Here is a 13,977-nt window from a genome sequence, read left to right as displayed (position 1 = left end):
TTGCCCCCATGGGATTCTCCACTGATGTCCCACCTGATCCCTCGTCCTCCTTGTGCAGCTGAAGGGTCCCATCGTCTGCCACTATAACCTTGCTTCCTGGAGGTGCCCGCTGACCAGCTGCCTTCCAACTCCTACCACTCCCAGGCCTCCTCCAGGGTGTTGCAGAACCAATGCTGGTCCCCTTTTATGATTTGGAGCTTGGCCGGGTACAGCAGCATGTAGTGAACCTTGTTCACCCGCGAGACCCTTCTTTTTTATCTCCTTGAAACTCTGACATTGCTGCTGTACCTTTCTCGTGTAGTCTGGGAACACCATGACCGTGGAGTTAGAATGACTGATCGGGCCCCTTCTTCTGACTGCCTGCAGCGGGAGTCCCTATCGGGGTAGTTAAAGATTCTGGCTATGATCAGTCTGGGGCGGCCTCCCGGTATCTATCTCTGTGCTGGCACCCTGTGTGCCGGTTCCTTCATGAACCATTGTGACAGGCCCTTATCGCCAAAGGTCTCGGGTAGCCACATCTCCAAAAACTACAACATTGAGCCTCCTTCCACATTCTCTGGGAGGCCTACTATTTGCACATTGTTGCTTCTAGAGCGGCCCTCTGCGTCCTCCGTGCAGGCTTCCAGAGCCTTTGTGGTCTGCAGAAGCACGTCCACCTGCTTCTTGAGGATCTGCCCCTCCCACTCCGTCGCTGTGACCAGTCCATTCGTTGCATTCTGCCTCTGTTGACTTTTGCATGTCTGCCCTGATGAAATTCAACTCCTCGCTCAATGTGCCAATTTGGGGCACCAGCGCTGTCCCGGAGCGCTGCGCAGCCTGCAGGACCTCCATTATTTTGTCCTCCAGGTTTGATGCTTGATGGTCTTGTGGTGCTGGAGGGGGAGGCAACTGCTATGAGACCGGAGTCATGAACTTGTCCATCTTGGGCTGCTTGCCCTTCCTGCCCATCATCTGGCCTGGCTGCTGCGGGCTGTGTCCTGTTTCACATTAGGCAGATTACAGAGGACTACCCTGCAGCTGCTAGTGGCTGCCCACACCAGGGATCTCGGTCCCGCGAGACCTGCTCCCTCCCCACCTCCATACCCACACCTCCAGGTTTAAAAGCCCAGCAACTTCTTAGTGGCGGGCTTGGAAGCTCCGCGATCTGGCTCCTTCCACGCTCATCACAGAAGCCCACAACCGTCCAGCCTCTTCAGGCCCCCTGATGCACTTGAGCAATGTTCTCACACTGGTTCGAGGTGGCTATGCACTCCCCCGCTCTTGTTATCCTCCCGGGGGTTGCTACCAGCAATATAAAGTCACTTGTCTCCTTATCGTGTGGGTGTCTCCACTACTAACCCTCCCAGAGTCACTGTAGCCCTCACTGTTGCAGGGGCCTCTCTACAGGTTTCCTCTCTGTATGCTGCTTCACTGGGGCCCCCAAGAACCTCCTGGACAGGCCGTCCACCCTACTGCTCACTTTCTCCTCACCACTGGCAGGGATAAGCACATGGGGCCCTTTCAGCCAGACACTGGCCGTCAGCTGCACCTCCAGGCTCCAGTAGCTGCTCTCAGCCTACCTCTTGGCTGTTGCTGATGCCCGTTTCTGTGGGAGCGTGATTTCCCTCTTCCCAGTACTGCCAATGTCCTCCTGGATGCTCTGCATTCGCTGCAGGCTTAATATGCCCTGCTTTTCCTGATGGCAGTCCCAAGGGGAGATCCGATCCCCAGCGCGTTGGCGTGCTACTCTCCGTTGCCGGTGGGAAGCACAACTGCCCATCCCCACACCTCTGTCTTCCACTGTGGGGCCACTGATGCCTGGGCCTCCCTCATGGGCTTTACCTCAGTGCCATCTTCTGCAGCTCACCTACCGGTCAAGCCACTGTTGTGGGGACCCTGCTGCCTGCGGTTCATTGCCAGAACTGCTGTTTGTATTTTCCACTGTCAATGGCATGGGGGCGGTGAACCGCCCCCCCAACAGTGCGTCCCTGCTGCCGGCGCCTCTCCCCATGCTGCTGCGAGCTTGCACACACACAAATTAGTTAGCGGTGGGCATTTTGGAAGCACAGCCAGCTCCTCTACACATATACCTTTTCTTGGATACAGTGGGCTCTGTGGGTGCCCCACACGTTCCCCTGCACAGATCACCGTCTGGAACGGATCTGCATCGCTGTCACCAGGATCCTGCTTTAAATCAGTTGCCTGCCAGCCACACCCCGCCACCCCCAAAGCAAACTTTATATTTAACTTACAGGGGTGCATTTCAAATAAATATTTGAACTTCAAGAACAAGACTGCATTTCGAATACACAAGAGTGGCTTTTTTCAGAATGAAATATAAATCTTAAGCAAGACAAGGAACTATTGAATTGAGAGCAATTCATCTTCAAAGCACATTAAAACCCTTAAGCTATTTACATGTGAAACCCAATGAAAACATTGTCAGCTTCTGCGGTTATACTTCAAAGGGGAAGCCAAAAACAGTGGGATGTTGTATACGAGGCCAGGAGGCCCACCTAAAGGCATTGAGCAGAATTACCTTTGTGCACAAGAGCAAGTGCCAAGAACCACCGTGGCGCACAAGAGTAAGTGCCCAAGGAATACCGAGGGGCACAGGAACAAACACCAAGGAAACCCTTCACACACAGGAGCAAGTGCCAAGGAGTCAGGAAGGGCTGAAGATCCCAGGGATCCTGGTTGTGTGACCTGTAATGGGTGGACTGTGTGGTCTAACAACTGTGCCTAGACCAGTGAACCCTGAATACTCAGCAGGGGGCTGACGAGCCCAGGGATCCTGGTTGCATGAACTGTAATGGGTGGACCATGTGGTCTAACAACTGCACCTAGACCAGTGAACCTTGAATACTGAGTACCCAACATATTTGGAAAACCAACTGAGAAAACAAACTACAATTGCAAAAGGTGGCTGCCACAGGCGCAACAGGGAGAAGGGACTCGATTGCTAGGTTTGGGCTTGAAAATGTGGTGAAGAGCCTGCCAAGTAATGGAGAACTTGTGCCCGTGTTCTCCACAGATGCCGTTGGTGGCATTGACAGGGGTGGACGAGCAAATGAGAAGGGTGATCAGGAGACAGTGGGAACCGATGGGCATAGCAACCCCGGGAGATGTGTGGCTGGATGGGAAGGCGGTGGAGTTTGACAAACTGGTGGAGGACACCGGCCTACGCTGTGGGCAATATATTACATATGCTAGGTTGGTGAAGAGGATAAAAAGCATATGGCCGGAGACAGTGCTGACCCAACAGCCCAATACCGCCATTGAAACATTTCAGGATGTGTCTGAAGGAGGGTATGAGGTCTTCCGAATATATGAACTGCTGATGTCTAAAGTGGGGAAGGAGATGACCCAAACAAGAAGAGATTGGAAAGAAGCTGGGGAAGTAATGGGAGCTGGACTGTGGGTGAGAGCACAGGGATACCACAAGAAATTATCAAGGACTGTGAGACTACAACAGATTCAGCTATATGTTACCCACAGAGCATATATGACCCCCAGGAAGATAGATAAGTTTAAAAATGCGGGCATACAAACATGTCCAAAATGCGGGGAGATGAACACAGGTATGATACACGTGTTCTGGGCATGCCCTGGAATACAGAGATTCTGGGGGGAGGTAGCCCACCTCATGGCAGAGAGAGAGATAAATCTGGATGTGGATTCTCTGTGGGCGTGCATGTTGGAAGGGTTCCCCAGGCCGTGCCAACTGAAACACCTGAGTAAACTCAAGGATCTGGCTTATATACGAAGCGCAGAATAGCTATGATCTGGAAAGCTAGGAAAGGAACGAAAGTGGAAGTCTGGTGGCAGGATCTGCGAAACTGGGCAGACGCCGAAACTGTAGTGTGGAATGAGGTGGTGAATAGAGGGGGGGGGGAGGGGACACGTTGGTAGCCTGGAGGCATATAGTTGCTGCATTATCTGGGCATGACCGGACAACCCCAGAGGAAGATAGCTCTTCAGGGGGAGACGAAGGGGAAGCATCCGTGGGAAAGGAAGGTTATGGAAGGGCGTGATGTGGGGTAGGCTCGAGAGGGGGCGTGGGGTAGGGGACGGGAGAAAACAACATAAAACTGTACTGAAGACGGAAAGGCACACTTGTTGTTATATTGTATGCTTTGTTTGGTTCTTTAAATTGGAAATAATAAAAATTGTTTAAAAAAGAAAAAAGTGCAAAAGGTGATAGGGAAATCCCACCTTAGCATAGGGCAAGATAGGCATTCAAACATCCTGACATTTGATTTCATAAAGTGCTTTAGTTTGAAATATAAGTATTGGGTAAGATTTTCATAGCAATGATAAATCATCCTGACCTGGGTCAACCCCAAAACATTTTGCTTTTACTAGTGGATTATTTTTTTATACCTCTGTGAGTGGGACCCTTTTTCCACAATCACAGAATCTTTTACTCTTTTTATAGGTGTCATATTTAAGACTCTCCACAGTGTCTTTTAAAAGTTATCCTCACTTTTTGGCAATAAGGGCCTATTGTTGCTGGGTTGCCCTAGGGACTCCCCTTTTAACTTTCTCTGGCTAACCTTATGAGAACTACAGTTCCCAAGGGTCGAAAGGATCTTTGGATCCCTTTTACATTTTATTGGGTGAGACCAGCACCCCCACCTTATGGGGAGTGCTGGGGAGATACTAAGTAGCCCCTTTATCATTTTAAATATAACATGTATGTTACAAGGTCAAACTTACCTTTAATGGCTGGTGGTAGCAAACCTATTTATTAATTTGATGCACCTTTACCGCAAGCTGTTTGCACAGCCCTGGTAAAGACACCCCTGGGTGCTCATTTTACCAAAATGGCCTCTCTTCTTTTTTCGCCATTTTAGCATTTCTTGTCCTTTCTTGTTCCTTCTCCTGACGTCCAGGTTGGGAAATTACTTTGTGTGATTTTTATCTTCAGCGGGAGCCCTGTGGACTCCCCGCCTAGGCTCCAGAGTGTCTGTGAAGGCAGGAAGCAGGGGAGGAGTCCAAAACTCTGCAGCCCTTTGTCTTCCAGCCTGACTGCCAGCATACAGTTCAAGCTGGAATACTGGCTGTCTTGACAGGACTGCCAAACCCCCAAGTTTGAATGTTGAATGGCTGTTTGATTGGCTGGGTTCCTGCATAAATGTCTGATCCTGGAAGCTGGAGAGGTAGTCAGCCACTAGAACCAAAACCAAAGAGGAAGATCAAGAATTTGTGGCTGAAACGATTTCCAGTGAATAGAGAGCCTGCTGTGTAACCGCACTCTGCGTTACCCTTCCTTCCAATCAAACTGGGGACTCCAAAAATGACAACCCTGACTCAGAGCCCAGTGAGACCCACTAGACCCAAGAAGACCTGCATTTTGAGCCATACCACGCCATGCTGTAACCATGCAGGCTGCAATACCCCAATACCCTGGGACCTTGAGCCATTGTGCGGTGCACGGTCTTCTGAATTCTGAATCTCACTGAAACATCGTGGGCATCCTGCAGGATCTCCAGAGGCATGATTCTAGTCTGAAAAGTCCCCTCACCAGGGTGCTGGACCTTGTAAACGATGATAATCTGACTAGCGATATTCTATCTTCTTCCTTGCCCCTAAAAAAGGCACCATATCCACAGAGCTGCATCCAGCCACAAGGAAAACCTTGCCTAGAGCCTTTCCCATGATCCTTGCTGCAAAAGTCCTTCCAGTGTCCTGTCTTCTTGATGAAGGAATTCAACAACCGGGTTTTTGGCTGCAGATCCTGAAATCCTCCTGCTGTAAAATCTTCTTCTTTGCTGAGGTACTGTGCTGGCTTGGGTATTTACTCACCTTAATTCTCTTGTGATTCCTGTGTAGTTTTGTGGTGTTTCTGTGATTGGGAGTCCTCTCGTCCAGTGCACCCAGGCCCCTGCTGGAATCTTCCTAGGGTGTCTTCGCTGAAGCCTCTGGGCCCTCAACTAACTCTAAAAGTAAAGTACTTACTTGTTCTAACAGTCTTCCTTAGGAATTCTCACTTTTGCTACTTAAGAACCTACTCTGACCTGCCTGTTAGACATGTAAGGAACTCATGGTGGCAACAGTAAAGACTGACACAAGTGATCACAGTTCAAGGGTGTTTATTAAACTGGATAATGGGTGAGATAAACGCCTAATCTAAACCTAAATCTAAGATGGGAGCAAGCTACGACCATCCAATAATAATGAGCCAGTCCTAGTGGCATCTTGTGAAATAAAAAGGGCCTATACTAAAAAACCTATTGCCAATCCTTACCACTAAGTTCCAAAATAGTGTGGGATGATGTTCATCAGAAAAGAAAAAAGTGTTCTCAAAATGATAAGTCAGGAAGGTATGGCGGGGGTCTCCTTTCCCCATGTTTTTAGCACGGGACAAGGTGGGACTCCTGAGCACATCACACCCCAAGGTTGCAGTTTGTTTCCAAAATATTAGGGCCTTCTGTGGCCAAGTCTCTTTCACCCAAAGTCTCTTGTCTCAGAGGACCTGATTTGTTACAATCAACTAAAAAAAGTTCCTTCAATATCTCTTCAGGGGCAATTACACTTCGCCTTAGGATCCCCCTCTGCCATGTGCTGGTTCTTCTTGCATTGCGGGAATCCCTCCGTCAGGTTCACTATGGCCTTTCGTTCACAATGTAACATTCAAGAGGCTCAATGTCTTTTTAAACAACCACTCACTGCGGACAGCCCTCAGCCGGGTTCACTCTGGTGGACACAATGTTCATGGGTGCATTCCTATTCACCTTGATTCGCAGGCATCCCTCAGACGGGTTCACGTTTGCCAAACATACAGTTCACTTTGCTTTATCAATATATGGGATTCACTCTCCTTAGCTTTCCCTTTTGCATCCCTCCGTTGGGTTCATATAGTCATTCTAACACATGATTTGCTCATTCTCGTCAGAAAGTGGGGTTTCCATTCCCCTAGCTTTCTTTCGGCATCTCTCTGTCGGGTTCACACTTGCCTTCGTTCCCAATGTTCACAATTTCATCAGAAAGCGGGGTTCCCTTCCTCTAGCTTTCTCTTGGCATCCCTCTGTTAGGTTTTCGTTAAAGCCCCAGCCAGACTACACACAGGTCTGTTAGCACACCTTACTTTGCTTTCCTTCTTGTCAATGTGTCAGAGACTTTCGATTGTACAAGGGGTTTGACTCAATCCTTGTATGACCCCTCCGACTCCTCACACTGGCCTCTGCTAGGGCCTTCTGGTACTTGTAGTTTCAACAAAGGGGACAAGCCAGAGTCCTTCAAATGAGCACCCACATGGCGCCTGACCACTCTGCAGCTGGTCCTTCACTGTACTTTCTTGCAAGCTCAAACGCACATAAGCTCTTTGTTCACAAGTTTATACAATGTTGCTGTTCACAACCTTGGGCTCAGCACAGTCCGGTCTGCCATCTGCTCTCTCTGACTCACCGGCTGTGCTGAACCCATTGGCTTGTCTTGCCTCTGGAGTCAAGGATGGTACCACGGTAGCCAGCGTGCCTCTCCGCCTGCGTTATCAAGGCGGGATGGCCATGTGCACTGTTGACATCTCTTACACCAAACGCCAGCTGTAACCCACGGTCTTATGATTCTTTTCACAAAGGCTTTGTGGGTCTAGGTTGAAAAGGGCAAGGGTTTCTCACAGACACTAGACCCTAGTGGCTCCCTGTCATGCGCCGCCCGTGGAAGCTTTGGAATTTATGGAAGTTCCAGCACGTCGCCTGACCGCAAGCTGTTACAAGCAGTTCAGTTGTTTTTTTCCAGTATGGCCGCTACCTTTCATGATGCCACAGTGTACGGCGGGTCAGCGCGTTGCACCTACGTTTGTTTGTTGTGCTGTACACGCTAGTGAATTTCTTTCCTCCTTTGAGCTCACGCTCTTCTCTCCGCTATTCTTGGTGGCTTCCCCCCTTTGTACGGGCGTCCCTTCGCCGGTATTCTCTCCCTTGTATTTTGTTTTCGCCGCTCTGCAGCTCTCTCGTCATTTTCCTTTCCTTCTCAGTAGGATTCCAGTGCCCTTTCCAGCAGTCTGTATCTCTGGTTCTCCGGTCCTACCTACTTTTATGAGGTTTGCTTCCCTCCTGGTTCGCTTTGTTTACATTTCCTCCTCCTGTTTGCTATCCTGCTGCTCGTGGCACAATTACCTTTGTGCTCAAGCCATTTCCTCTCCTTACGGAGCACACAGCTCTATCGCTGTGTTCCCAACAGTGTTCTGCTATTCTACTCACCGTAGGAGCGGTTCCATACCAATTCTGTGCTTGCTCTGGGTTACTCCATGCCAACTTTGGAAGGACTTACCTTTTCAACTTCAGAGGGATTCCTCAGTCGGAACAGTCCCCGACTGCAACGTTCCATCCCGGATTCCCCTTTCCACAAATTCAAGGAGTTTCACTTACATCAGAAAGGAACTCTTCACGGAGAAAAGTTGTTGTAGGGTTTTTTAAGCCCAGAAGCTTTTCCCCTATTTTTTGGGTCTTGCTTCCGGACAACCCCGCGATCAGGTGTTTAGTCATCCAGACAATGTGGCCTCTGACGGAGCTCGCCCTTACTTGCACGAAAAGAAACCTAAGAAGAAGTCGGCAGCAAAGACAGAACTCAAAAGAAGGAAGACGGATCCTCAGGAGAGTCAGACCGAAGACACAGGTGAGGAGGAAGGGCGGGAAGAGGCTTTGGAGTTTGTGACTCCCCTTCTGCCACTGGGAACACTCATGCTCCAAGAATAAGGGAAATACTTCTAAGGATTGGGCCTTTTGCTTAGAAAAGTGAATATGTGTTTAAAAGTTATTTTCAAAAGAAGTTGGTTGGTAACGGTAACTCTGATAGTGAACAGTTACAAAAGTTATTACTTACCCTAGAACTGTTCTGCCATTCTGAAAAGTATATGTAAGGTTATTTTACTCTTAGTAATGTTCTGCCATTCTGAAAAGCATACGTAACATCTTTCTTTCCTTAGAAACTGTTTCGCCATTCTAATAGAAAGTAGATGTAAGGTTATTTTACTCACCTGTAAATTGGCTGTGCCGCTTTCTCGAAAGTAATGCTGTTGGCTTCAGTAACTATTTCTTTCAGATAATAGGTGTATACATTTCCCAACCGGATCTTGCTTCCCCTGACTTGCTGTTAGCCTGTCCAGAATAAGTCTACATTAGGTTTTACCTCCCTAGAATAACCTTGGGTCATTCATAAGGTGTAACACTGGGTTTTGCTTTCCCTGCTCTGTTTTAGACTGACACAAAAACAATTACAAGAGTTATTGCTTATCTAAATCTGTGTTTTACTGACCTGAAACGTACCTGTAATAGAATATTACCTCCTTAGGTTTTACTCACCTAGTATATCTGTGTTATCCTAAAATAAGAGTCATTGCTTCCCTTAGTCTATGAACTGAAAAGCAACTGTAATTGAATATTATACCCCAAGGTCCAACTCCCCTAGAATAACTGTCTTATCCTGAATCAGAGTTATAGGTATTTACTCTTCCTAGGATAAGTGTTCCACTATTCCGAAAAGTATATGGTGCAGTTGCCTTATTATGTGATTTCTTGCTGGGCGTCACGGTACAACTGTTAGGGTCTACTACCCTTGTATTACTGTAAGTAATACAAAAGTAACTAATGGTTTTGACTTCAAGCATAGTGTTATGTTTTTATAATTGTGGTTATATATAATGTGATAGTACTTATTTCCCCAAGATTTGTTTGTGTTTCAGTGTTTCTTTGTACCATTTGTATTACAATTTCTTTATATTGATTCTGCAGCCTTCTCTCCCTCCTAAGATAAGCCTGGCTGCTCTTGTCTACGCTACCATGAACTTAGGTGGTACAGCCTTATACTAAGAGGGGAGTCTTGTACTGTCTGTCACAGTTGAATGGTTTTACTAAGCCATTAGATGGACTAACTAACTGTCCTAACAATAATTCTGTTGTCTGTGTCTTGCTTCATGATGCCTTCAGAGTGGACATTGTGCCCATATAATGACACCAAAACCACCCCGCTGAAGAAACAGCGAATGATCCGGCGGCCCACAGCAAAACCTGGTCGACGAGAAGGAGGAGACCGAAAGCGGGATGCCCTCGGACTGAAAGAGAGAACAAGGTGCAGCCGAAAGGAAGCTGAGCAAGTGCTGATCCGGGGACATTTTCCTACCAACTCAGAGATAACGGGGAAGACATGAGAACTGGGAGGCCACCAGGAAATCATTACACATCAGGAAAAACTTGTCCCAGTGAAATTGACAAGACATGGAAAGGTGATGAATTGGAACTGTAACAATGTGAAAAAGAGAGTCTAGATTAAAGCTGTAAAAGAGACTAATAAGCATTGGGTGCAAATACCCTGGGAAGAGGGGGAGATATCCCGTAAGACACAAAGTACAGAATGGCACATATTGGAAAGAGAATCCTATGAGCTTGAAGTAAAGACCAGGAGGGCCTTTAATAGGGAAACACAGCAACTAATAAGCATTGGGTAAAAATACCCTCAAAAGATGGTGAGCTATCCTCTAAAACAAGAAGTGCAAAGTGTAACATATTAGGAAGGGAATCCTATAAGTGTGAAGTAAAGACCAGCAGGGTGTATAAGAAAGAAACGTCAAGTAAGCAATCAGTAAGCAATCTCAGGAGAAAGAAAACATTAAGTACCAAGAAACTGTCCCCACTAAGAAAATATATATGTCAAAAGAAACAAAAGGGCATAGTAGCTTTGATCCAAGGATAAGACAAAGGATAAGAGGAGATCCATTGAACACTGACCAGGGAAGAAACAGTAAACCCAAAAATCCACTGAAGGAGTTACAAGGTATAATACAGAAACTGATGAGAGATTATTTAAAGGTACCTTATTTAAATAAACTTTGGATTGAAGAACAAACTCTTTAAGAAGAGAAAATCAGGAGAAGGAAATCATTCACCTGACTCAGGCCACCAGATAGGGTGCATACTAGGCCTTTTTACGAATGAAAATCTTGTAAATCTTGTGAATAAGACAGCTTTATTTTCCTGTGTATATTTACACACACGTTTAGAGCAGAGGGCAGTGCAAAAGTCAGGTTACTTGACAGAAAGCAGAAGGCTTCTTTTGATTTTTATCTACATGGATGTAATTGCAACAAGCCATGAATAAAAGCCTCTGAAACAGAATGCATTTCTCTGAAGCCTTTCAAAAGAAAAACAAACTGCACACTGTGATAAAAGCAATGGTTTATTTCCATTCAGCTTCTGCTGTGGGGCTGCTCATGGAGCAAACCAAAGCACTGTGCATATTTATTTTCCTAGCATTTTAGGATTGTAAAATTAATAAAATGGAAAACTAAGTTGCAATTGAGAATTCATATTTTGTAACAAATTATGCTTTGTTTCCAGTGAAAGCAACCCAGTATTGCATAATTGTATTTTTCAGAGTTCCTGTGCTGTGTGCATAATCATGCGCAGGCAGATCATTTTGACGCTTATAATTTAATGCACACTCTAATTTTAAAAACAGTGTGTAAAATGATGACTATGCACAGTCTAGTTTACATACATTCAACCTTGCAGTCAATGGGGTATATTACTATAAATGGTCAGTGGCAGCATAGTCTTTGTTCAAGGGTGAGTGATTGTCATTACATCGATCACAGGTGTTCTAACCTCTCAAATCTTCAAGACTACAATTAAAACATCCAAAACCTGACTCTCCAGGAAGTGCAAGCGCTGTTCAAAAACAAACAAGTGAACGAAAGTGACATTTGTAATTGAAATAGAAACTCAGCAAAACCTGTCCCTGTGATAATCCAGATAGGTATTTAACTTAATGTAATGCTTCATACATGGTTCGTCCAACATCTAGGCACTATGATTATTATACCTCAGTCGATACTCAGTTAACCGACCTCTGAAGGATGTTAGGCAATAAAATAGCTCAGAAGAGTGAGCACTCGTTGCTGCGATCTGTGTGCGATCTGTAGGTTGCTGGTTTGAATCCCAGTAAGGCCAACTCAGCCTTTCATGCTTTCAAGGTCGATAAAGGAGTACCGACTTCGGTTTGGTGATAATTGTGATAAATATGTACTTTGTAATTTATACAGTGCTTTGCCAAATGCACTTTATAAATAACCATTTGACCTTGAGATTAGATATAGAATTTAGCAGGGAGCCCTTGTCTCTCTGCACTGTTGTATCATAACATTGGCATACCATTAGGTAGTAATAGCTCCATGACATTAGGACTTTCATTAAACACCAAAAGACAATTCTCCTATTGCACCTCAAAGCACACAATACAATTCATGCTTGCTTTACTATGTAATTGGCTAGGTTTTGGGTTTTCAACATTTAAATATATACTGAAGATATAGAATGGCCAAACCTTAGAGAAATAATGAAAGGTGTATTCTGTCACAATGCAGAAAGCTGCAGCGTAATAATGATTTACATACAGGTTTTGCACACGTCGGCTGGATGTCACATACATTTTACTCTCTTGCAAAGGAGAAAAGTCATTTTTACACTCTTAAAATCACATTTACTCTCAAAGTTTAAAAATAGGCAGTAAAATACTCCCACCTCAAAATCTTGTCTGGAGCACTGATTACTTTAGTTAGAATAGTGGTAGGCTCAGGTACAATTCGTTTTTGGATAGTGTTTTTTCATTTGGAGACTTGTTGACTGATGAGCACCTTAGTTATTTATACAGGCTGGGGAAAACCCTGATAGCAATAGAGAGAGAGAGGCATTATTCTTATAATTTAATAAATAATCTAAGAAATGTCAAAACTGTCTGCCTCATTCCAAGTTTGGTGGTCCGGAAACAAGGGGGGGCGGTAAGCATACCGGCCCCCTTGTTTCTGAACCGCCACACTATGAGTCTGTCTGCAGGGGCTGTTGTGCCCGGCAGGCTCAGACCTGCCGGGCGCAGTGGCCCCTGCAGGCAGACTTTTCCCAGAAGCACCGGCACCGTTAGCAATGGTGAAAGTGCTTCCATCTCCCCACTGTCATGGAGTCCTATGGCGTCCCTATGGGGAGTCCTATGGGATGTTACTGAGTCTGCCGCCTTACTTCCTGCGTCACCGGGACTTGTAATGTCCCGGTGGCACCGGGAAGTCAGGAGGCGGATTCAGTGTTTCCGGGTCGGGTTACCACCGACCTCGGAATGCGGCCCTGTGTCTGCGTCTTTCATCTGACACCTGTGAGTACTCTGAGAGCATTTTCCCAGTTACCTCCCATAGGACCCCTTCTCAGATGACAGAGAAAAGGTAATATTCCGTTGTTTTCCCTGGGCTTGCCCAAAGTGCTGTGAAGAATAAAAGGGTGCCAAGAGTAATGCATACTGCCTTTGGAAAACAGCACTATAGTACTGTGCAAAGAAGAGGGAGATAGGATGAATATAGAGTCCCTATGTGAAACACCACTATGGTACTGGGACGAAGAAGATGCAAACAGAGGCACACCAGCATACTCAAAGGAGATGTGCCAATAGCAATGCCAGGCAAGGTCAGGCAATTGAAACTAAGTATGCCCACCAACAACCCATTAACCAGTAACAAGTGTATAAAAAAGGAGGGAGAAAGCAGCAACAGCAGTAGCTGTTCTGGTTGTGAGAGAAGCAGACATGGTTGTGAAGCCAGAAAAGAAGCTGAAAGGAAGTGAGAATCTGATGGGAACAGTTGTGTGCAGTGCTGTAGGCTGGAAAGCATTCACACACTGGGGAGTAGGAAGGCTATTGGTCCTGGCAGGTGTGACTGAGGAGCTGGAGCTCTTGGGACAAAGGCGAGGGAGAGGAAGGAGGCCAGCTGAAGAGCCACTCTTACACCCACCAAGAGGAGTACTCGCCCTCCTGGGGCACTGTGATAATGCTGGAGTGACTGAGGGGGTAGAGGAAGAACCCCTAGAGGCCTTTTTACGAAGCAAAGTTGGTGGCAAGTGCAATAGAAAGGAAAGTCTTCAAAGGGAGGCCGGTGAATGTGAGAGGCTGAAAAACCCTGTGTGACTTTAACTGAGAATGCTAGAGGAAGAACTTCTGTTCCATGTAGTTTTAAAGTAT

Source organism: Ambystoma mexicanum, chromosome 5p (genome assembly GCF_040938575.1).
Source record: "Ambystoma mexicanum isolate Mex_15411 chromosome 5p, UKY_AmexF1_1, whole genome shotgun sequence".
NCBI classification, from domain to species: Eukaryota; Metazoa; Chordata; class Amphibia; order Caudata; family Ambystomatidae; genus Ambystoma; species Ambystoma mexicanum.
Note: the sequence above shows the minus strand (reverse complement) of the source record.